The 24,753-nt window shown below is 43.5% G+C and overlaps 1 protein-coding gene across 2 annotated transcripts in view; it reads left to right on the forward strand.

Annotated features, from left to right (window-relative positions):
• Positions 1-24,753, forward strand: part of FTO (FTO alpha-ketoglutarate dependent dioxygenase) — a 376,265-nt gene that overhangs the window by 296,861 nt on the left and 54,651 nt on the right. The gene's annotated exons all lie outside the window — the stretch shown is intronic.

Consider the following 24,753-nt stretch of genomic DNA (forward strand, 5'->3'; position numbering starts at 1 on the left):
TAGTCTGCTTTACTATTTTAGTAGAATGCACCTTAATGCTTCGGTGGGTTTTGTATGTGGTGTAACAGCAACGTGGCGTCACTTTATTCATGACTTTCCTTAGATTGGATGTCTTTGAAGCAAGAAAGGGAGATCTCCCGGAATTACTTAAGAGAACAAGCACATTTGTTGTGTGAGCTTGACTGATGGCCAGTAGAGCAGTTGAGTGAAATCTCTAAACTGATTAGGGCTTTAGTTCAAATAATCTTCTACCTTTTTCATTAATTTATTCCTTAATGCTATTTTGCTGCTTTTCTACCAAGGATAATAACCTCACACTCGCTGACCTCCATGAGTGGATGACCTGGAGCCCATAACTAATCTTATTTATTCTCCTGGCCAGCCGAACTTCATTTACCTTGACTGGATAAAGAGCCTTGCGTGGCTAAGCTTCCCTTCCTTCGGAGCTTTCTAGTTAATCTACGGTGAAGGGGTGACGATAGACTTTCCCAGTCGAGATCCAGAAGCATCCGGGGGCAGTGGAAGCCTGGTGCCATTTCTCTTCCTTTCTTGAAAGCATTTTTCCTGCGTCATTTTTCACCCTTCTTGAGATTTTAAAAATGAGAGAGAAAAACCCGAGGGTGGCGCGGGGAGCATTTAGCCACAGTCCCACTGTCCTAATGCAACCATTTTCATTTTGAAGTTAATTTCCAGCCATGGGCCATATGAATACAATGTTGAACGTAGGTGTCGTCGTTGAATATGTATAATTTTGTTTTCTGCTTTTTTGTTTAACACCAGTGTTTCCCATGTTGTTTTATAATTTAATAGTTATGCATTTTAATGATGATAATAATCCATTAAGTTTCAATAGTGTATTTTATTTAAGCAGTTCCCATTATTGAAAAGTTGGGTTACTTCTCCTTAGTTTCACTCTTATGAATAATGCTGCAATAAAAATCTCTTTAGGTGTTTTCTTCATTTAGATTGTTTCCCTGGAATATATTATTAGAAGTGTACTTACTGAGTAAAAGGTATAAACATGTGTATGGCTTTTTGCCTTACATGACCAGATTGCTTCCTGGACTAGTTACCGTATTTTACGTCACCACCTGCAGTGTAGGAGGAATATACAGTTTCATCACAGCAGTGTTGAGATTTATCCTGGTTCTTCCGTGTACAGACTAAATGACATTGGGCAAGTTACTTAACCTCTCTGCCTCACCTGAACCTCATTATTCCCCATCTGAATAGAGGAGATCATAGTAGTACTTACGTCATGGATTATTATGAGTATATATTGCTTTACATATGTAAAGTTTTTGGAATAGGAAGCAACTAAAGATTGCCTTTTATCAGTATTACTATTATATTACTAAAATTACGCTTTTCTCCTAATTTAATATCACCTTCTATTTAAGCTGCAGTTTTTAAAGGAAACGTTGTGGTAGTCCACTGGTGCTTAAGTAGTCAGTAAACTCCGTAATCAGCAACTTCTATCCGTATTCAATGAAAAATTTAAATCACTTAGGCACTTTAGCCATTAAGAAGAACTCTGTAGTAATGAGTATGCCGTCTATAAAGCAGAGGCTTTTGAAGCTCCCTCTCTTAATTTATAATAATAAAATACCTCTTATTCCAGAGCTCTCTAAATGGGCCTTGAAGCCTTAGGGTTAGATGTGTTCATTCTGCAATTCTTATATTCAGTAAGAACACAGGTTCCCTACTTTTAGGTATTAGGCTCTGCATTAAATGATGTCAGGTATCTGTGGGTTTTTCAGTAAGACAAAGAACTGGTTTCCTGGGTCCCTTAATTTTGGAAAATAGATTTCAAATTTATTCACAGAAAAACCCGAACAAATTTTATTATTTCGTGGGATGATTTTGTTGTAGCAAATCCGCTGCATCTGTTGAGACTTGAGTACAGCGCCTTCTGAAGCAAGGAGTCAGAGCAGTTTGCCCTGTGTGACCCTGGAGTCCCTGGGCAGACTCTGCCCTCGGCTGGGCATTCCCTTCCCCAGGCAGGGGCTGGAAATTACTTTCCTGAGACCTTCTTTTAAACAAAAGGAAAGTGGCTGCCTCATAGTTCCCTTCTGATGATAGCTTCTGAGTTAGAATTCTTTGGTGGCAAGCAACAGAAACAAATACTGGCTAACTTAAGCCAAAAAAAAAAAAAAAAAAGGCAGGAGGGAGAGGTTCTCTTTATGAAAGGCTATGGGGTGGTTTACAATACCCATGAAAAACAGCTCAGACAGGAGAGGAAGCAGTGCAGCTCCTAGGATCCGGGCAGGAGGAAAGCATGTACACTTATCAGGAAGGAATAAGCTCTGCTCCACTCAAGAATCAAAGTCTGATGGGGCCCAGCCTGGATCTTGCACTCGCTTCTCAGCTGGGGGAGGCCAGAGTATCTTGATGGCAGTCCCGCTAAGACTGCCCACTACTGTGGGGGAGCAATGCCCCAAAAGAAAATTGGAGTCCTGTTACTAGAGGTAATGAGAAAGGGAAATGGAGGCTGTACAGCTAAAAATAACAAAGATAGACTGAACTTTCAAAAGGCTGTATTACTGGGAATTCCCTGGTGGTCCAGTGGTTAGGACTCTGTGCTCTCACTGCCGGGGCGCCCAGGTTCAGTCCCTGGCCGGGGAACTAAGATCCCACAAGCCGGCAGTGCAGCCAAACAAAATCAAACTGTACTTGTAAGTCTGTGCTTTATATATAATAAATTAAAAAAACAATCCAGTGCTGGCTTAGCTGAAATCTTAAATAAACAAACAAGTCGATAAATAAATGACTGTATCACTATGGTGTTTCCTCAACTATAGGAATTATTTATTTCCTAACGATTAGAAAAGCAACTGAATGATTACAGACACCATAAAGTATCTGGCCCACCCAGTGGCCATTGCGTGTGACATTAACCCTAAAGATAAACATAACTCATTTTTATGAGTCGTTGTGACACCGAGGACTGACATAATCAGGCATTTTGTAGAGGCGTCTCACGTTTGGCTGCAAATATTGCAGACCCGAAAGACAGTGTCTTCAGCCTTTATAGGGATTTATATTTCCTTCATTTGAGAGAAATCCACAAAGACTAGGGCCACTGTGGGTGCTTCACAACATCACCAATGTTCGTGGTTCCTTCTGTCTTTCTGCTCTACCAGGGTTTCGAAGTGGCTTCTGTTTTCAGGTTTCCTTCATGGTCACAAGAGAACTGCTCCAGCTCCTAACGTCTCATCTACATTCCAGGTTGGAAGAAGGAAGAAAGGGGGGAATGCAAATGTGTCTGGCAATGGAGCCATCCCCTTCCCCCCGTGTAAGGAACTTCCCCAGAAGCCCTTACCCAGCAGCCTCCACGTAGACGCCATTAGTCAGAAGTTCGTCACGTAGTCACACCTGTTGATACATGGGTGCTATAGGAAGGGAACCAGCAGTTTCGGACACAGCCCTCTTGTGGGGGGTAGACACCCTTCAGCTCTCTCGTGGGAGTCCCTGATGTCACCAATGTTATAGACTGGAAGCCAAGAGAGTTATAATGACGTGTTTTCTCGGGTAGAGAGAGGAGTAAGTGGATTGAGCGATGAAAACTTTAGGTCATCAAATAAAGTTCCAACATTTTCTTCTTGCCCCAAGCATTCAGAGCAAACTCTGTGGAGTAGAAATTGAAGGCAAACGTGCCGTGCCATTTTTCTTTAGCCTTTTTGCAATGCAACAGGACAATCAATACGAATCTTTGCAGTAATCATATATTGATTTTCCTAGACTCTAACTCCATTTAAAGCACTTTCATCCCCAAGAGTAGAGACATTGGAGGCTATCCGAGGAGGAAGTAGGTTTCCTTGACCACCCCCCCCTCCCATCTGCAGTGCACGACTGATTAACAGAGGGTAGTTATGAGAGAGAGAGAGAGTGAGAGAGAAAAGAAGGAAGTCACTGAAAGGTTAATACTGGCAAAAGAGAAACATGATTATAGGACGTTAGGCTTCTGGAAAAATCATAAGGTCGGGATAAGATAATGATACCGTCCAAAACTCCACGAGATTTTGAGTACTTAGAATCCTCTTACTGTGTAACTCCCCTCCCCCAACAACCACAGCTGAATGGTGGGGATTGACAAAGCTGTGAATGGACAGGAGTGGACGGATAGTCTAGGTTCGGGTTTGGGATGAGCTGGGTTGAGAGATACCAGCGGAATGAGAGATACCGTGATAGTCTCTCCTGAGTCATTTAGTCACTAAGTACTAAACTCACAGTTTAATGTATATCATATGGAGGGTTTCCTTGCTTCAGACAAAGCTAAAAGAAAAAGAAAGAAAAGTATTTTAAAACACTCATTGTAACCCCTTTTCTTGAGAAAACAAAACACAAAAGTACTAGTTCTTTCCCTCCTCCTCATCATTTCAGTTCCTAACAATAACAAAAAATAACATGCACCTTCTGAAAATCCCAAGAGTTTAGGTCTGCTGAATATTTCCGTGCACAGCTGTCTTCATCCCAGAGACAAGGAGAGTAATTGGATGGGCACGTTGACAAAGGCAGGCCAATTCTGCTCTGCCTCTGGCCTGAGTAACTGGGAGGTCACCAAACTGAGGGTGACGCTTCCTGCAGCAACCCCAAGTTCCCAGCTGTTACACATTCCTTGCTGGAAAGGCAGGAGGGCGCTCTGGGGTTCTCTTGTTTGCAATATATTGTTCCTAGTGTATGTCTCTCCCTTAACCCCTCCTGTTTTTGTATCAAGGCTAGGTTCACACAAGCAAGCTCTTAATTAAACTAAAAGGTGCACTGTAGCCTCATCATCCTTCTCAACGTGCTGTACTTGATACTGTTTATTTTACTAGCAACTCAGGAGTTTGTGTTTTGTTTTGTGTTGGGTTTTTTTGTTGTTGTTTTTTGGGTTTTTTTTTGCTTCAGGCAAAGCAACTAGTACACATTGTCAGATAAAGTATCTTATCTGTCAGCAGCGCCCTTGTGAATTAATCATAATTCAATAGGCTTACTAATCAAGATTTGAGATGAATGTTTTGATAGAGCAATCAGATATGTCTAATCTATCATTAGTTGACAGTCGCTTCAGGCAGGGTGTGAACTTGGCAGTAGTTAAGACTTGTCTCTGATCCCTTTGGCTTGACCCACCAGTTGGGTAGCATGGCTGATGGCAGCAGTGGACCCAGGCATTGAAGCTAATTAACTTCTTCTTCTCACTTCCCCCACTCCTCCCTCCCCTCCCACCAATTTTCAGAACACAGTGGGGTGGCATTCAGCTCCTGTGAACTTCCTGTTCATGGGATCAACAGATTTAAGCACATGGTGTTCCCTTTGTCATTTTTACCGATAACAGAGGTGTGCCAAGCCCAAGTGACAAATCTCTAGGGTGATTTATGGTGTCACTTACAAATGGTGGTCAGAGAAAAACATAAGTGTAATCTATTATTAACCTTTACTGATTACAACCCTTGCCACGTCATGTGTCACTAAAATCTGTACCCTATTTGACTGAGTTGTACATACTTGGGGGGGATTTACAACATAGCTTGCACGTTTGTTCAATTTGATAGTCTAAATGAAAGCTTTTGTTGTAGGTTAGCATTTTATTGTACACAGTGTTTTAAATTCTGAAATAAGATCCTGTAGTAGTAAGTTACGCTGTGTATATTACATGGTAGTCATTCATACATTACTGTGGGAAAATTAAGGATGGAATCATTTTGTGGAGGAGTGTTTTACCAATTTTTCTTTTCCTCCCTACATTTTTATGAGCATAAAGATAATGCTTCCTCGTTGTAAAATGTTTGGAAAATTCCAAAAAAGTCTAAGGAAAAAGGTTTTTAATTTCTCAGAATTCCATCAGCGCTGAGTTAATATTAACAGTATATCATCCTATGAAAGTTAAATAAATAATAGCACAAATACCTCAATGAGTGATGGCCTGACTCTGTCATCAATAAAGTATAATTCTCCCTGGCATGCTGCTCTGGAATCTGTGGAACACCAGAAGAAAATCCAAAGGAATCCAGCAAGATGAAACTCACAAGGTTTCATTTTCTGCATGAAAGGCATGCGGGAAAGCTCATTTAGGCTGTTAGTGTATCCAACATGTTCAAACTGACAACTTTTCAATTTCACAGGCATGTCACAAGCCTTCCTAAATGAATGCTAGCCACACTTTGAGAGAGTGTAGCTTGGGTGACTGAGACAAGGAAGAGCGGAGAGTTACCTAATTAGACTCCAGGTATAATTACATAAGGCGTTCCGGGCAGCAGTGTGCTGTGTGTTAATGAACTTTCATGCTGAATGTGCAGTAGCACTTGAACAAAGAACAGTTCACAGAGGAAGAAAAGCTTCCTCACGCGCCCGAGCTTTAGTCATTTTCTTCCTAAAGCTACCTTCCCTGTCCCCTTTTGTTAGTTGAGACACGAGACATAGGGCAGACTATTTTGCAAGAAGTTTATCATTTGTCCCTGTAACTGCCTACTTTCTTCCCTAGTCCCAGCACATTCTTTGGAATGATCTTCTAGGAAATAAAATGTGTGTGTATTCATTTATGTATTTCTATCACCGGTTTGTAAAATCCAAGCGATTTCCAACCTTGATCTTTTGCTCTTCGTGAAACTGCCACAGGTCTCTTTCCGTGGTGAAGAGTGACAGTCACTGAACCACGGGATTCGTTCACATCCCATCAGCGATCTCGTGTCATAGTCCTCCTTGGTTTATCCCGTTCCTGTCTCCAGGTAACAACGGTGGGAAAGGCACTGGTTAAAGAATATTCTTTCTTCTAGTAAATTGGTCCGTGGTTTCATTTATGCTGGCCTCTGCTGTCGATTGCTGCCCGAGTTCTTAACTAACACGATAAAGTATTACAGTCTGTAAATCCTTATAAATCAACTCTACATACTTGCATGAGAAAAGATTGCAGGTAATCGATGAAGCACTGTGTATGGATAGGGGCCAATTAATTTTCCACTGCTCTCGCAGTCCTCAGGTGGGAAAATCCCATTCTGAGGTTCTCTGCTCCTTCTAATCCTGTCTCCTTGACATCTCCTGGCTTCATTTTTGCTACTAATAAAGTCTATAGGATGACACACAGGACCGCCCTGTTCACAGAGGAGATGGATGGTGCTTCTAGGATTCTCTGTACGATAGCACGAAATTAACACAGATTAAGGACTTACCAGAAACGTTAATAGGTCGGATTCAACACTTTTTTAAAATTCTGGTACCTCTTACCAGTTACGAGAAAGAAATGTTTCAATTTTACTTAGTACTAATAAATGGTCTTGATTTTTATTGTATGATTGGAAGAAGAATGATGAAAACCTTTGTTGTATAAAAAGCATAATTTTCGGTTGGATATCTAGTGAAACTGTGTCCTCATTGTTTTATTCCCCTCTAGCATCCAGTGTGGACCAGATCAGCCCTTCATAGTCAAAAACAGAGCAATCAGTTTTGACCAAGCACTTGCTCTTTTCAAGATTAAGTTTGGTGCATCAGGAATCCAAAGAAGTCTAAGACATAATCCCTGTCCCCAGAGAGTTTACCATCTGTTTGGGAAGATAAGACACAGAAACATGAAAGAATAAACTAATAAAGGTCCTAAATAACAGTTCAAGACAACACTAGGAAAGATATGTCACGTGACAATACATGACTGTCAGATGCACTTACAGATTTCTCTTAGAAGAAGGATATTCTTAGACCCTTCTAATAGTAGGGGCTCATAGATACCAGTTGTGAATCCCTGAAATATTAAGAAAAGCAGTACTACTCTATAAAAACGCTTTTCAGCTTCAAAATGTCACTGCTGAAGAGAAATCTGGTCTATGTAACTAGTGGAATAATTATTTTAGATTATCATTGAAATGAAAGCATACAATTTACAAATTCTGATAAAATTCATGGACCTCTGAGAAAATACCAGGGGACCTCACAGACCCAGACGATAGATAGTCGTTTCATTAGCAAGGTCCAAGGTCAGATGGTGGGTTCATCTCAAGCCACGTAGATCAGATTTTCGGGAATAGTTGACTCCAGTTGGGTAAAATGTAGACGGTTGGGAAGAGGTCATTGCAATTAGGTAGAATTCATCAGAAGGATCAGGATAAGATAGTAATTTAGTAAACATAGCCTAAAGTAGTTAAGCTACCTGGCTAAAATAGAAAGTTTCAGAAACTTAGACCAAGAGAGAGACACTAAGAGATGGCTGAGTTCTGGGAAGCCTTCAAATGTTTCCAACGCTGAGAGTGACATGATGCTGGTGATATTTTAGGAAGATTAGTTTGATGGCAGGTGTACGATGAATTGGGTTGTTCTTGTATAAAGGAGTGTATTTGGAGTAAAGCAGTATTCTTGAAATAACATGTGGTGGGCATGTACTAGGCAGAGCAGTGATATAGAAGAGAGATATGCATTTCAAAGGACTTCTAATGTGAGAGATTTTTTTTTTTTTCTTTTTTTTCTGTACGCGGGCCTCTCACAGTTGTGGCCTTTCCCGTTGCGGAGCACAGGCTCCGGACGCGCAGGCTCAACGGCCATGGCTCACGGGCCCAGCCGCTCCGCGGCATGTGGGATCCTCCCAGACCGGGGCACGAACCCGTGTCTCCTGCATTAGCAGGCGGACTCTCAACCACTGCGCCACCAGGGAAGCCCCTGTGAGAGAATTTTATACCAATTAGTTACAAAGATGAAGAAGGGGACAGAGTCAAGTGTGATTCTCGATTTCAAACTTAGAAATAAACAGACATTTAGAGGGAGGGGGTTGTGTACTCCAGCACTTGGTTTAAGTACAGGGAGAAGTTTTAAGGATACAGCCATGTAAATAGCTATTGATCAGACCTAAAATGCAAAGAAAGTAGCACTGCCTTGATGTTCTCCTGGTTGATAAAATTATGAAATTATCCCACAAAGGATTACTTTAATCTTCGTGTCAACTCAGCGACGTGAGATATAAGAATACTTGAAGTACAAAGCCAGTAATTGAAAGAAAACAGATTTCCAAATGTTTTCACGATTTTGGTATTTTATTGTGGGTTAATAATCGCCTTAACTATCTTCTTACAGGGCTTGTGTTTAAGGACTTGTTGATGCTTCTACCAGTTGACAGCCAGATTCCTTCTTTGCTTCTATTTAGGTTAAGAGGTTTTCATATCACCTTGGTTTTCAGAAACTGACAAATTGGCCAATGACCTGTCAGTTCCCGAGTGACTTTTCTTTCACCTGCTCACAGAGATAGTGTTGTCTCTGAAGAACTAGTGCTTTTCTCGTAATGTGACTAAGCCTCTGTAATTCTTGAAGAATTGGCTGCTTTCTGTCTAACAGAGAAACGAAGTTCAGGCTGTGGGGCTGGTAAATCCCTGGGGCAGCGTCCTCAAGTTTGAAGAGTGAGGAGAAACGGGGCAGAAAAACCCTGTACTTCCTGCCAAGCCTGTTGCCTCAGTCTAGGAATCTGGATCCAGGCAAAAGGTTGAGTTGAGTACAGACAGCTGTCTAGTCTAAAACTGCCTTTATGAAACTTGCACTCCTCCCATTCCAGGCAATAGGAAAAGCTCCACATTGGTCAGAAACATCTGAGTCCTGTGAGCCCCGAACAGTGTGACTTTTTAATATGTGATGGCCTTTAAAGTCCTTACAACTTTCCACATGTCTAACTTATGATGCGTTCAGTGTTGTATTGCCTCGTCCACATTTTAGCCATCTCAGCATCACTTCTGAGTAGCGAAGGTCAAAGGTGTCTTGCACGGGCCCCCTGGCACTTTGAGGGGACATAGCAGTGCAGGCCAAATTCTGAAACCATTTAAAAATCTGAAAATAAAAAATTAAAGCTGGTTATTTCCCTTATTACTGAATGGTATATGTGAAATCACCTTTCTAAATAGACTTTACATTAAACATTGGCTTTCCTCTCTCTGGGAAGGTAGATGTTTGTGTAACAAGGAAACAAAGCCGCTCTCAGCAGCACTTTTCTAATAAAAGATCCCGTTGCTTTTCCATCTTAAAACCAGAGTTTAAGAGCTTTATGATTCAAAAATGAAAAGAATTCCCTAGCTATATAAGAAAAAGAAAGAGTGATGGAAAATTTGAGCCAAAAAAAAAGTGTGCCTCACTTTGCCATCTCAGCACAGCCTGTTGGCATGAACACACTGGGAGGACAAAGCTTTTATTTGGAAATAATCATTTCCAGTTCTGCTACAGTCATTATCCCGCAAGTTTCCCAAATGCTCTGCTGTGTATAGTACTGTACCCTGGAACCTGTTTAGCCACAGGTGGGGAATGAACTGAGCTCTCGAGACCAATAGGATGGTGTGAACATAAGACCTGGTAACAGAGCTCTTTTAGTAGTTTTAGGATCTTGAAAAAGGTCATTAATGCTTTCAAGCCACTAAAGTTTCTCTAATTCTTCTGGAGCTATACTTTTTTATAATCATAGTTTACGTTTTCACAGAAATTGGCTTGAAATAATTTCCAGTGATAAGCTGGTGTCTGTAGCCGTGTGTATTAGGCGCTCACCCCTCACTGGCAGTGTGTGCTTAAGAAATGAAGCACATTGAGTCACCAGCAAAACATAATTGGAATAAATCCCTTTCACAATAATAGCACGTGGTCACCGTTTTAAGCAGAGAGAGTTTGGGATCATCCATTTGATACCATTTTTGTGTGTTACTGTAACCACTGAGGTCAGAAAATGCAGAGTTGGTTCCGAGTTTTTCCTTGTGCTCCGGAAGAACTCACACACCTCTCAGAGCGACTGATAGTCAGCAGGAAGGGCCTTATTGACGGAACGGGATCTGATTTGTCCATTTTGTTATTTTGGCTGTAAAACATGTTCTCTTTAGTCAAATCGTCTACTTTTATTTTAAGGTATCCCTGAATGTAAACTTGCAAGATAACTTGCCGCATCAGTACTGGATTGGTATAACAATTAAAGCACCAAGAAAATAGGTGTTGTTTCCAGGACCACATAGCTATCCAGACCACAGCCAGAAATGAAATGAGACCCCCTATGAGGCCTCTTCTTCATTTTGTTGGGGTCGGTCACTGGGGTTCTGGCCCTTCGGTCGGGCTTTTGGTAACATGAAAGGTTGCGGGGGGGGAGGGGTGGCGTTCAGCTGAATGCATTGTCGTCATTGGATGTCCTGGAACTATGTCGACACGTGAATTCCCAAAGACCTCTTAACGGGACACTGGTTCTAACAGCTCCTCCCCTGGGAGCCAAGGGTCTTTAAGGTATTTTGAGGGGAGGAGAACAGTTAAGAGGTCTAATCCATAACTCTAAATCCCCATGCTTGGGGGAGCTCATTGACATGGTAGGTTTTAAGGGCTCCTTTGGAGCCATTAGGGTTTGTCATGCTGAGGCCCACTGGAGAACACTTAATTGTAGATCATTGTCTCAGTGTGTTACAAGGGTCTTTCACAAAGCAGCTTCCTGCTACTTACGGGAAACCTTGGGAACGTTTTGATGCAGACAAACGCAAGAACATTCTTTACGTTTGTGCTGAAATAACTGGAATCGTCAGACGTTTTTGTATCTTGCCCTCACTTCCTCCCTCTTTAAATCAAACCGCAGTTGTACATTGATCCCTGGGTGTGGGATATATATCGAATACATTTCTTTCCCTTTCTAGTTTCTTTGTTTTTGAGGTTGGGATTTGTGGTGGTGGTGGTGATGGTAGAGACAGTGTAATGAACAAACACAGTTATCACATCCAGGGGCTGCAAAGTTTTAATTTAGAAACGTAATAGAGATCACGTTGTTTCATATGGAACCAATTCCTCCTGGCTTTCTTCCCCCGAGGAGTGAAGGAAATATCTCTGCTATATGGTTAAATACCTGATAGATTAGACCCGCAGATAGGTGGGTAGATGAAGGCAAAGCACAAAAAAAGCTCACGTTTTCAGCTGTCTATCCTATTTTAAGGTTCCAATTGCCGCTCAGTATTCTGAACTTAGCACATTAGTCCTAATCTAATATTTAGCTCTTTAATGTTTTCAACATTCTGGCTGGACTCAGTTCCAAGCTTCCATGTTGCCTATCTCTGTTAACATCTCTGCATGCATAAGAGGGCAGTCATTAGGGCTGGACTGAGGGAAAACAACCAGAAGACCAGACCCCATTTCTTGGGGCCAGGAATCCAAGTCCCTAGCATTGAAGGCTGAATGAACTGAGAGGATCCCTGGGTCATAAAGATAGATCCAAGTGTCAAAACCAAAAACTGGAGCCTCTTTGTGCCTAGAACTCCAAGCTCATTCAGAAACTGGTTCGTTTCTGAAAACACTGAAGTTTTGAGCGTTCTAGCTCCTTCTCATGGTTTCCCACTCTGTCGTACAGAACTTAAGCTGTAGGGTCAGAAATAATTCACAGGTAGTCTTTGTGCTAAGCAAGAGTCTGTGGATTGAGCTCTAGCTCAGCCAGGACATCTCCATGTTATTTGGGTTTTTACAAGCTCATTGCCTCTGTTCCTCTCCTACAGATGGAGCAAATAATACTGCTTTGTTTCTTTCCTTTTAAATTACCAAGAGGTATGTAGGTGTGCAGTAATACTGAGGACACTTCATGGAGACTGTTAACGATGAGTGCTTTTTGCTAGGTGAGATATACAAGTGAAATAAGGGGCGTGACTGTTTTGGTAGATCTTTGTCGAGGATAGAGAATATCTCATTAAACCTGATCTTAGGAATAGCTGTGGGTGGAGGTTTCTGTCTTTGGTTTCTGCATTTCCCTGCATGTCTGCTTGCTCCCTTCTTTCAGCACACCAACTTTTGCTGTATCTCTGTCCAGACGGCTGAAAGAAGGCTACCACTTCTGGAATACTCCACTCTGGCTTAGGAAGTGGGGGGGATGGCGAGGCCACCCTGAACAAACATGACTGCCAGGATCCTGCTGCTGAAGCCATGTGTGTTGGAGAGGTCAGTTCCCATAAGGGGGAAATGACATAACCCAGTGTGTTTCCACTGTACCACTCCTGTAAGGAGTACGTTAAACTGTACCTATAGTTCCTTGTATTCCTTAGAATAAAGTTGCTTTAAGGCATGAACATAAAATTTTAGAGCAGGAAAGGATTTTCAAGTTCACCCAACTCTACCCTCTGTGTCTCACTGGGGAAAAAAACTAAGGCAAAGGGAAAGTGATTAATTTCCCAGAGGTCCTAAAGCTAGAGAATAGGGTTCAGTGCTCCTGCTTTTAGGCAAAATCATCTAATATATCCTTTATTCACTTTTCTTCTGCTGTATCACAGCTGCACAGATTTCAGATGTTATTTTTTCCTATTGCCTAGAAGTTTTTGGATTACAAGGGGTTTATATTTATAGTCCCTTATTTAATAGATGGTTTAAGTTTTTATAGACTCTTCTCTAGAAAAAACATAGGTAATGTTTATGAAGACAACATGGAAGGATGGGGAGATGCTTACGATGTGCTATGAAATGAAAACAACCAACTAATGATTATTTAGTCTTTATGTTCAAAAATATGGAAAAATATGCATGTGAATGTCATCGAGGTCTATTAGAATGGTGGTATTATGTATAACTTTAAATTATCCTCAAAGCTGTCGTTATTTTTAGAATTGTAGAAAGCACATTTAATAAGAATACACCCTACTCTGCTTCTCGTCTTAGAGCTTCCTGAACCTGTATACCTAATATTCTTGGTCACAGAAGTGAACTCGCCCTAATATAAGGCCCATATTTTTTGGCACCACTGGAACCTTTATTCCAGTAGTGAACACATCAAAAATGAAATCCTCGTCGCGGTGGCTACAGCTGCATTAAATTAGGGTCTAAGCAGAGACTTGTCCCCAGAAAGATGACCCACCAGAGGCAATCAGAGGATATTTTCAAGCACGAATAGAATCAGAATCTAGGAGTTGGGAAGAACCTCACTTCATGTAACTTGACCCCTGTGGGCTTCGGAGCCGGTGATAGAAGCATGGAACACCTCAGGTCTGTAGAGGCACAAGTTTGGTTAAAATCCAGGTAGAGGGCTCTCAGTGCAGTGGCCTCTTGGTGAAGCGCTTCCTGCCGTGATACCGGATGCAACGAGATTGAGCTCCACTTGGGAAGGGCCTTCCCCACTCTCTCGGTTGCCCTCATCCCGCAAGCTTCGCTGTCTACTTCTGACTGCAAAACTGGGGGAGGAAATCCAGTCCCTTAGACGCCATGAGATTTTTCATCTGCCCTCATGGCTGTCCGCGTGTAAAAGCAAGACAGGACAACTAGAGCAGCCAGCAGGGCTTGGGAGGGCTGGAGGGCGCACCTCGGCAACGGGGGCCTTTTGCTTACATGCTCCTTTCCTTCTACTTGAAAAGGGCAAATGGATTGTCAAGGAGGATGAGAAGGGAAGGGAAGGGATCAAGAGCCGAGCTGACACTACACGCGTCACACCTGTCAGGGGCCTTTAAGCCATTCGCTCCCAGACTCCAGGAACCTGCTCCTTCTAGCTGTTTCTACAGCATGTAACGGTGCTGCATGGTTGAGGCTTAATGAAGGTATTGTTAATGAATTTGATGAGCAGGACAGGTTGTCAGAGGCGCCTCTGCTTCTCCGAAAGTAGGAGAATCTTTGTTTCAGAGTTGATACAGAGGGATGGAGGAGAAGGAAAGATACTTTGCCTTCTGGAAAGAAACTGTGTAGAGTTCGAGAGAGAAACATTAACACCTCTACAGGATTATCAAGCATCTTAGTGGTACAAGAATGATCTGGCCCATTCATTCATTGACTGATGTATTCATTGATTTATGTTTTTCTTTCAACAAACTTCTATGTCTCCCACTGTGCCGAGTACTGGAGAGACAGGACCTTGGCCTCATGGAGCTTACGGGAAGACCTGTCCTCCACACTCACTCCACTACATATATCTTGAATGCTTACTATATTAGGTAACCATACAGAGCTACAGACATGAACCAGGCACAGTCCTCAAGAAGTACAGGTATCAGGGGTGGATCCTAATCTCTCCAGAGATTTTTAGTCGCTTGGTCACTTATTAGGCCTCTCACTTCCTGTAGGAATTTGTTTTCTTAGTTGGGTTCCAATCTGCCTGCTCGAATTTAAACTTGTTTTCTTCTGGTCCTGGCCAGCCCTCAGTGTGCGGGGCTGCCATTGGTACCTGCTGTTCAAGGCATGAACCAACAGTTCTCACCTTGGCCACAGTTGCGCTTAGCGGCTCCTCCCCGAAGCTGCATTTAGCAGGGGTTTTGGGTTGAGCCTTGGCAAACCTCAATTCGAATCCGAGTTCAAACCTCCTGACTGGTGAGTGAACCGCTTTATTACTTATGGTGAAAAAATTGACTTAAATAATCCTTTTAGGGACACAAGACGCAGTGGCTTGACCTTCTATTCAGATTCTTTTCTTTCCAGTAATAATGGTTTCAGGTCAACATCTCTTTAAATTTGGTTAATTCCATTAGGATCACTCCAAAAGAGAGGTTCCATCCATGGCTTTGAAACCCAAGTGGGATGAAGAAAAATCATTTACATGGTCAAAATTTCAGTTATTCTAACCAGATTAAAGATTTTCTACTGAATTAAAGAAAAATTTGACACATAGATTATTTGAGACTAATTATTGAAGCACGCAGAGAAATCTTCCCTGAAGCTGTGTATTTCCAAGCTCTCTTGGTGCTTACGTGTCAGTGGGAGAAAGCCGTGTTAAACAGATATATAAATCAGGTCATTTCAGATAGTGACTTAGGAAATGGGGGTAGAGGGGTGGGTAATATTAGAGAGGTCAGAGAAAGCTTCTCAGAGAGGTGACATTTAAGCTGAGATCTGAAAGACCTGGAGTTAGTGTTCCAGTCAGAGGGACAGTAAATCGAAGTTTCTGAGGTAGGACTGGCCTTGATGTCTTAGAGAAAGAGGAGTGTGGAAGCAATGTTCATGGCGGAGTGATAAGAGATAGGAATCGTCAGAAAGGATGCAGGGCCACAAGAAGAAGTTTCTATTATATTGGAAGTCCAGAGAGTACTTTCGAAAGCGAAACACAGACTTTTTCTAAGCCATCAGCAAAGGGAAAATGAGTGAGGTGTGTGTTTTATTTAGAACTGAAGAAGAAAGCGCTGTGGTTTCTCCCCTTTGTGTACCTCCACATTGAGTTACACAAATATTAGTAAAATCAAATCATATTTACAAAAGTGCTTTGAAATTTTAAAAGCACTATAAATTTAAGGATATTGTTATTAAATTGTTTAACATAATTGAGGGTATTATTACTTTACGGTAGAAGCAAATTGTCCCTGTTAGACCCACCTGGCAATTCCCTGAGGCGTACGTTGCTCTGAGGACTCCAGTGCGGTTTTCCATACCTCGTGAGGGTTTCAGGGAGGAGGATTCCCACCATTTAGACCCACAGACGCTGAGGAGAGAATCCTGGTTTGGCGCACTGCTCTCGTCTGAGTCTGTGGGAGCAAAGGTGAAGCCGTCCTGAGGCTGTGATTCCCAGGTTGTCTCCACTTCTGGGGCCACACGAGCTAAATGGAAATTATGAAAATATCCAGGGCAAGAAGCTAATAAATAAGAAGTGACAGGCATCGCATACGAGGGGATTATTTGACTCTCCTGCAAGCCCCACGATGAAGGTTGAGGGCATCCAGTCATCCCTGGTGATGTGCTACCTGATGAACTCCTGATACAAAAGGAAATCTGCTCTATCGAAAGACCTAACGAGAAGATTGATGCACCGCGCCCTTTGACGTAGGATGTTTCTAAGAGCTATTTTGTGACCTTTGGTTTCTAAATGTAGTCCTTGCCTGTGATCTCTAGAAAAGATAAAGGAATATGTTCCAGGTTTGTTCAGTGGTACCAGGAATAAGGAAACTAAGATTTGCGTTACAGGGGACTTCCCTGGCAGTCCAGTGGTTAAGACTCCGAGCTCCCAATGCACGGGGCACGGGTTCGATCCCTGGTTAGGGAACTAAGATCCCACATGCTGCGCAGCGCGGCCTAAACAAACAAACAAAAGATTTGCGTTATAGGATGGTGACTACCACTCACGCTGGCTCTTGTCTGGGCCCGGCCCCCTCAGTGGAAGGCCCTGGCAGGGATGCTGTAATCATGTAGTAAACGAAGGCAAGAGTCGTTTTGCTATCTTCCTACTAAGTAATTCCACCAGTGCTGCCCAAGCCAAGAGTGTGGCACAAATTAATGGAGCAAAAGAAGTGATTTGCATACTGTTGTTTTTTCTGTTCTTATTAGGATCAGAAAGGGCAATTGGATGAAGATCATTTCAGGGGGAAAAAAAGCGTACGTTACTTATTGTTTGGGGTGAATGCTTTTAGGAGAAAAAAGGGGATGCCGCATCCTTAATAACTCTGGCACACCACACCAAATCTGGTCGGCCTGTTAGATTAAACATGAACACTCTCTCATTATTCCAGCAGCCTTGGCTTCCCCTCCAGCTCGATATGTATTCCACGCACAGTCAAGCCTCTGAGTTGACATCTTCTTCTAAAATTGTTTGGCTGTAATAAATATAAAACTTTCACCACCGATGTAAAGCATTGCTGGTTGGCATCATTTCCTACCCCCTTTTAATTATTCCTGACACTGTGGAGAAACATCTCATATAAATCTGTAATGTGTACTGATGACAAACTACACGGTTGAAGGACCATGTAATTTCTCCACAATTAATTAAAGTGCATGGAGATTCCCCCCACACACACTCTTTCTTGCTTTCTTTCTTTTTCCTTTTTTTTTTTCTTTCCCCCAGCAGCCAGATGCCACTGACTGGCTCAAATAACACTGCTGTCAACTGTAAAAAATTAAGATCCAAACCGTAAGAAAGGTACTTAGATAAAGAAACCAGATGCCCAGTTATTTGTGATCCCCGCACACATCTTGATGTAAGCCGCCATTGTTCAACATCTGTATTTCCACAGCCTTAATTATGTACTTAACTCAGCAAGCCTGTCAGCAGTTGATTTCCACAAGTATCGTCACTTTGCTAAATCTTCTATGAAACAATTGAACGGCGCCAATCAGCCAAGGGATGAGAGACACTAGAAGATCTTGTGCAGAAAGAGGCTGCTGCCTGTTCACACCCGTGACGCAGGCTGGTGTTTATGGGCACGTGTGTGTGTGTGTGTGTGTGTGTGTGTGTGGTCACTCGGAGAGAGAGGGGAAAAGAAACGCTCGGCTACCACTGCAGCCTGATCTGCCACCTGGAATGGATCAAAAGCAAATTAATTTTCATTTTCAATCAGGAATACAATTAAATCCAAAGTGATGAGGGGGGGAAATTGTAATGTTTACATACCGCCCGGGTGGTGGGAGGGAATACCAGGTGACGTGAAATACAGGTCTTTGTATCTGGGCGTTTAATTCATTCGGGCGTTAAGGGGATGACTGGGGCTGCGCTGCTGCTACTGCATCTCACTTCCCCAGGAGCGCCGCCCCCTCCTTCCCCTCGAGCAGAGTTTTCGGGAAAGGGAAGTGGGAAGGCCCGTCAGGGGGTAGAGCCTGTAAGCGGTCCCTCCTTGGGGCCCTGCCCTCCTGCTCTGCCGGCTCTTTTCCCAGGATTCTGCAGTGCATCAAGGCCACGGATGTTTGTGTGAAGAGCCTGAGTTCGGAAACAGGCGTCTGGCTTTGCAGTCTGTCCCCAGCTTGCTGGCTCTCAGTGTCCAAGCGGTACCTGGCAAGTGGATCCCCCAGTCTAAGTCTGGCCGTCATCAGAGATATTGAGTGATTGTGTGAAAGCAATCTGGCCGCTGAATACCTCGTGTCACGGGATCCGAGAGCTCTTTTCACTTGACTTTTCCTCTATGTTCAACTGTTGCCTTTTGTTGGAGTAACCGAGGGGGGGGGACCTGTGGCGGGGACAGGATGCCTCCCGGCTGCCTGGGGAACAGTTGGCCCAGTGTGTTCATCACCAAGGGTGGTAACTGGGGGAGCTCTGACCCCTACTTTAAGGCAAGTCAATTATTTGTCAATTATGAGATCTAGAAATCCAGATTGGAGACTCTTGTGAAATGCTCGGCTCTGTGGTTTGGGGGTGGATAAGATAACAGTGGTCTGTTGACTCTGAAGCAGTAGCTTCCTCCCTGTATCTATCCACCTGTCTGTCTCCCAGGGCAGTCACATTTGGCTTTGCCCTGAGCCTGCTACTATGCTGATGAGAATCTCCCAACTATCTGTCTCTGAGATCAGCCTCTTTGAAAAAGCAGAGTGGGCGATAAATACTTCGTCATATGAATAACAATGAAGATAGCTTCAGATAATAGCTGACAGCTTTCTAAAATCCTCTGGGTGATGGATTAAGAGGAAGAGAAGGTTCTGGGTCATGGAAACAGCTGCTTTTGGTGAAAGATTCTCCAAAGCAGCGTGGTGACCGCAAATCCCCAGCGCTCCAGTCCATATTTTACTCCGTACGACCCCACCTTCTCCGTCGCAATGCAAGGGTTTACGTTACCTCCCTGCATGGTATTTGTGCTTTAAAAGAAGATTTTATTACTTCTGCTACAGTGGAATTTCTCTCTTTACTAGACAGTTGGCATGACCACAGCCTGAAACTGCGTTGGGGTGGTCAGCATGCTGGGATCCGTTTTCTCCCCCCTTTAAAGCTATTCTTTTTTTTTTTTTGCGGTATGCAGCCCTCTCACTGTTGTGGCCTCTCCCGTTGCGGAGCACAGGCTCCGGACGCGCTGGTTCAGCGGCCATGGCTTACGGGCCTAGCCGCTCCGCGGCATGTGGGGCCTTCCTGGACTGGGGCACGAACCCATGTCCCCTGCATCGGCAGGCGGACTCTCAACCACTGCGCCACCAGGGAAGCCCTAAAGCTATTCTTTTCTTTTCTTTATTTTTTAAAAGGAAGGGAAAAAAAAAAAAAACCAAAAACTTCAACAAATCAACAGAACTATTAACTTTCTGATTTATTTGCTAGAGAGCAAAAAAAAAAAAAAACCGCAATGTGAAGTGACAGAACAGGCAGTAGGAAACCATTCTACTTGCAAGGTTCCAACTGAAATCACACCACAAGCAGTGGGTTATCTGGAGATAGACATCTTCAATTTCAGCAATGGGATTTCTTCTTCCACTAAAAAAAGCATGATCCATAACGTTGACATAAAAGTTTTCTGTGCCTTGTTTGTGTTCCCCAAACTCCTCCTCTCAGGAACAGGCCTCTCTCTTCTCCATTGCTAACAGTTTTCACCACTTCTCCTTCAAGTTCCCCAAACTCCTCCTCTCAAGAACAGGCTTCTCTCTTCTCCATGGCTAACAGTTTTCACCACTTCTCTTTCAAGGGCAGAGGTCAGTGTCACTAACATGATAAAGGCCAGAAGAAATCTTCACAGGAGGCTGGGAGATTAACTCTGCCCACCTGGCAGATATCATGGCATTTAGTAACTAGATTCCTCCACCATCAAGCGAAATAGCACTGAGAAAATGAATCTGGATCGGTGATCTAATAATAGCTGCATCTCTTGCAAACGTTATCGCTTTGCACGTATCTCAGGATTAGGAGTTTCGAAGGATTTGAGACTGTGGTTGGGGACGGTTCGGGACAGTGTCAACATTTGTCCCAGCTGGGCTTGGGCTAGGCTTTGCAGTTAGCTGACCCGCCCTCCTCACGAACTGACACAAGAGATGTGTGGTTTTCAAGTGCACATGTCTTCCCAAAGCGCTATATTTTCCTCGCCCCTAAGTTTCTGATGACCCATTTCCGAGATGGAAAGTTCTTGGCCTTGGCCTCTAACTTACATCGCTTTTGCACTTCAAACTGCCCCGTGATCTCAAAAGCAGTCCTCATTTTTAAATCACTCTATATATCAATACTTCATTTTACTTCACAGAATGTTTTAAAATTATATTTAAAAGGCAGCCTCTTTCATCTCATGTGCCCTTGGCTGGGAAACAAAGGAAGTCTCTTAAGAGGTGCTTTACATTTTATGACTACGGAGAGAGAGCATCGTTCTTTAATAGGCATATATGTAAGAGAGTTCCACATTACAGGTTTTCAGAGATTAAAAGTTCTGCAACAAGGCCGTTTGATAACATCTTTGAAGGGCAGAGCAGCAAACAGAAACCTCAGAGGTTTGGATGCCAAAACAGAACACTCCCTAAACTTGTGGGCAACAGGAGCTTTTCTGAGATCATATCATTCTCACCGATAATAGCGTTCTGCCTTGACAATGGGTGAGGGCTGTGCAAGATGGATCATTCTTGTCTTATACTTCATGGTTATGGGCATGTAATATGTTCTTCATTGAGCCAGGCAATTGACAGAGACGCCAGTGCATTTAAGACTTGAGTCTACTGGAAATGAGACTTGCATTCTTGCCAGAAATGGATGCTTTTCTGTGTCCACCACTATCACACATCTTGATATTTTTTGTAATCCTGACTCTTAAAACAATAATATCAAACAACTCCAGGGGAAAAAAAGTTAAATATTTCCATATGAAGAGCTGATTAAATTTGTATGGTTTTCTTTTCAGTAAAAACTGATACGTGATGAAACACAGTGCAGCTGGCTGACTGGTTGGGACAGAAACTCCCATGTCTTCTGATCTTTCTACCAGCAATAAGGGCCAGTGCCCAGCGACCCGCCATGCTGTGCCCGGGGTTCTGAAATGCCCATTCCCAGGGCATCTGGACCACAGAATGCAGCCACTAAACAGAGTCAGCAGTCACCTGGTTAGGTCCTTCCTCTTAAGTCATATGGTTCTCCCCTGTCCTTTCCTTCAAGGGCAGGCTGAGTCCATGGGAAACATTGTGGTTGACAGTGGGCAGGTGATGTTCTATCAGGATTCTTTCACTTGAAACTGGGCGGAAAAAGCCTGGCTGGGAAGTGTGGGGAGGTAGCGGCAAAGATGATTTATTGGCTCATGTGTTTGAAAAGGTCAAGAATATCTGACTTCAGTGCAGTATGACCTTGGGTTCAAATGCGTGGCCGTGATCTGCGTTCTTCTACTCCATGTGCTACTGCTACCTCTTTGGTGTTGGTCCCACCGTGGCGGCCAGCAGCTCTCAAGGCTCTATCCTTCCGAGTTCATATCCCATGGAGTTTCCAGCACATGTGTTCATTTGCCTTGATGGAAGCTAGGGGAGCGGGGTGATGCCAGGGCTAGGGGTGACTGCACTAGAAGCCCTGGGGCTGAGAGCCCCAGGAAAGCTTTCCTGGAGGGCAACTAGGAAAAAAGGCCACAGACTGAGTTGGTGACAAAAACAAGAGTATCCCTCACTTGTGCCAAAGGCCATTCCACCAGAACAGTAAGACAGGGAAATAGACCTCTTTGATCAGGACACCTGAGTGTCATAGAGAAATCAAATTCACTGCTTCTGTTTCCATTCCCTTTAAAATATGAATAATAAGAGGAAAGGGCTGCTTAGTTATTCGTGTAGATGTACAGGCTTGACTCTTAATTTTCCCAGGGTTCGGAGTGGGGAGGTCTGCTGCTGCCGGCAGTGGCCAAAGTTGTATTTTTGTTCAGCAGACGTGAGAGAGATGAAACCATCCTGCCCTGTCTGTGCTTAAAAAACGTGTCCATCTGGCCCCTCTGCGGAGAGGAAGTTGCCAGAGTCAGGGATTTCTCTAGGCTTTGGCCAGCTTTGACCCTTGCTCATCACACCTTCTTGGGGCTCTCCTTGACCTCTAGGATAGGAAGGCACCTCTTCTGTCTTTATTCTCCTCGTTCCTCTCTCTACCCAGCCTCTTCTCCTCCTGGTTTTCAAAGATCATCTCCTGCTGGGTCTCAGCTCAAACTTAACTTGGTTCCGTGGCCTTGCCACGAGAAGCAGAAGTGCCCCGAACCACCTGTGTTAGTAGCGACTCTTTCTCTGAGTGAGGTCAGGCACTCAGAAAATGGGTAGGCGATATTTGCAGTGGGTCTCCTCCTGTAGACTCCTCAGCTGGGGATGGCAAAGGTCCTCCAACTCAGAGACTTCGATTTTGTGTTAGAGAAAAAGACAAGCTTGACTCTCAGCATTGGTGAGGCTCCGGGGAAAATCGTGCGTGCCACTGAGCTATTAGAGATCTCTATTTGTCAAACGGAGTGTTTACTGTGGGCTCCCTTACAGCCCTCCCAGCCCCGCTGCACCAGGAACCTGTCTACAAACAAAGCGTTTACCCTCTGAGCATTTCTTTCTAATTAAAATTTTCCATATACCCAGTAAACAGGGGCACCTTTGAAATGTAAATTTGTCATTTTCGTAGGCAACTGAAATCGGCTCCACCTACCTTGAGACTGGTTTCTCCTTCAGCACAAGGCAGCACATTCCTAGTTTCCCTTTAGTCTTGGGCGGCTCACACTCCAATGTATACTTAGATCCTGGTGTGGGTTGTTGTTGTTTTCCTTGAACACTTTCTGCAGTTATTTGTTGTAATTATCAAGTTCATTTTTCTCTAATAGATGTGATTCAGTATATTTAGCACTGTGTAATGAGTTTTCTGCCTGGTTGCATCTTAGCTAATAAGGAATTCCTTAGCGGCATCTCTGACAGCTGCTGCGAATCCCAGGTCTGTGCGGCCACAAGAGACCCCTTCCATGAACTGCTAGCGTTAGAGAAATTAACTCCATTACACTCACCATAAAATTGAGGCTGAAATTTGATTACTGATAGACCCTCAATTCAACTAGCAACTGTAGAAATGGGTGGTGCCACTGGGGAGAAAGGTGAGTGAGTGTGAAACGCCGGTGTCCACTTTTCCATCAGTGCGTGTGTTCAGATATTTCCAACCATACCTCCAATTTACCCCCTGAGCAGGACCAGGGAACAGTGCCAAGCTGGTGGCTTTATAACTGCGCGCTCTGGTGGGTATGAGAGACCGGAAGTCTTCGTTACTGCCATGATGGTGGTACCTTATTTTTAGTGCTTCTGTCTTCACTGAGCTAAGAAACCTTTTGGTGTGTTTTTGGCCATCGAAACTACTTGCCATTGTTGCAGGCGGTCCAGATTTGTAAGGCTAAAGTGCTGAGGACAATTAGTAATTGGTGACTGGCTGCTATGATGTATCGTTGCCTAGCAACTGTGTCTGAATTAAGTCTCTGGAAGGGGCATACAGGAAGAGACAGGACAGGAAGATGCAATAGGTACCATTTCGATGTGTAGGTGAGTTGGTAATGAAAAAAGAGTAGAAGGTATATGTAATCATAGAAATGGCTGAGAGGAAAATTGGGGCTCCAGGAGAGAAAAGACGGAACTTAGTTCCTCTCTTGCTAAATAAAATAAGAATAAGTGGCAGTCGAACCAACCCCATTATTTTAAAATCTCCTCCTCTTTCTTCGACACTTTACTGTGATTCCAACGCAAGCAGAACTCAGGGAGCATTCTTTACCCCAAATGCAGCATGAAAATTCATGGAAGGGAGAGATGGAGACTTGAGTTGTGCCTGATTCTTGAAATCCTTAGGACAAGCTTAATTTAGCGTTAGTTCATACCAGTGAACTGGGATTAATTGGGGGACAGGGCCCAGTTTTGATTCAGCCCTGCTGCGGTACGGGGGTGGGAGTGGGGGGGGGGGATTGGTACTCAGGAAGCCAAGAACAGCACATCCATTTCATTAGACTCAGCTGAGTTCAGAGATTCAGCCGACTAAGCCATCACCCTGAACTCCCTGATTTAGTGAGCTGGTTTAGCCTCTGGAAGGCCAGATGAGCCAAAGAAAGTGGAAAAGCAGTAAAAGACCTTGATCCAGATACGGAGCCTTGTTAAGGGGCTGCCTTATCTACACAAGGAGCTGTGTCTGGAGGTCTGCAAAGGTCCGGGACTCATTACTGCTAGTGAGGGCTGTTTTGCAACTAGTGTTGAAACACTGAGATAAAGAAAGGATATATAGGAATTAAAAAC

This window comes from Neophocaena asiaeorientalis, unplaced genomic scaffold, assembly GCF_003031525.2.
Source record: "Neophocaena asiaeorientalis asiaeorientalis breed wild unplaced genomic scaffold, Neophocaena_asiaeorientalis_V1.1 scaffold438, whole genome shotgun sequence".
NCBI classification, from domain to species: Eukaryota; Metazoa; Chordata; class Mammalia; order Artiodactyla; family Phocoenidae; genus Neophocaena; species Neophocaena asiaeorientalis.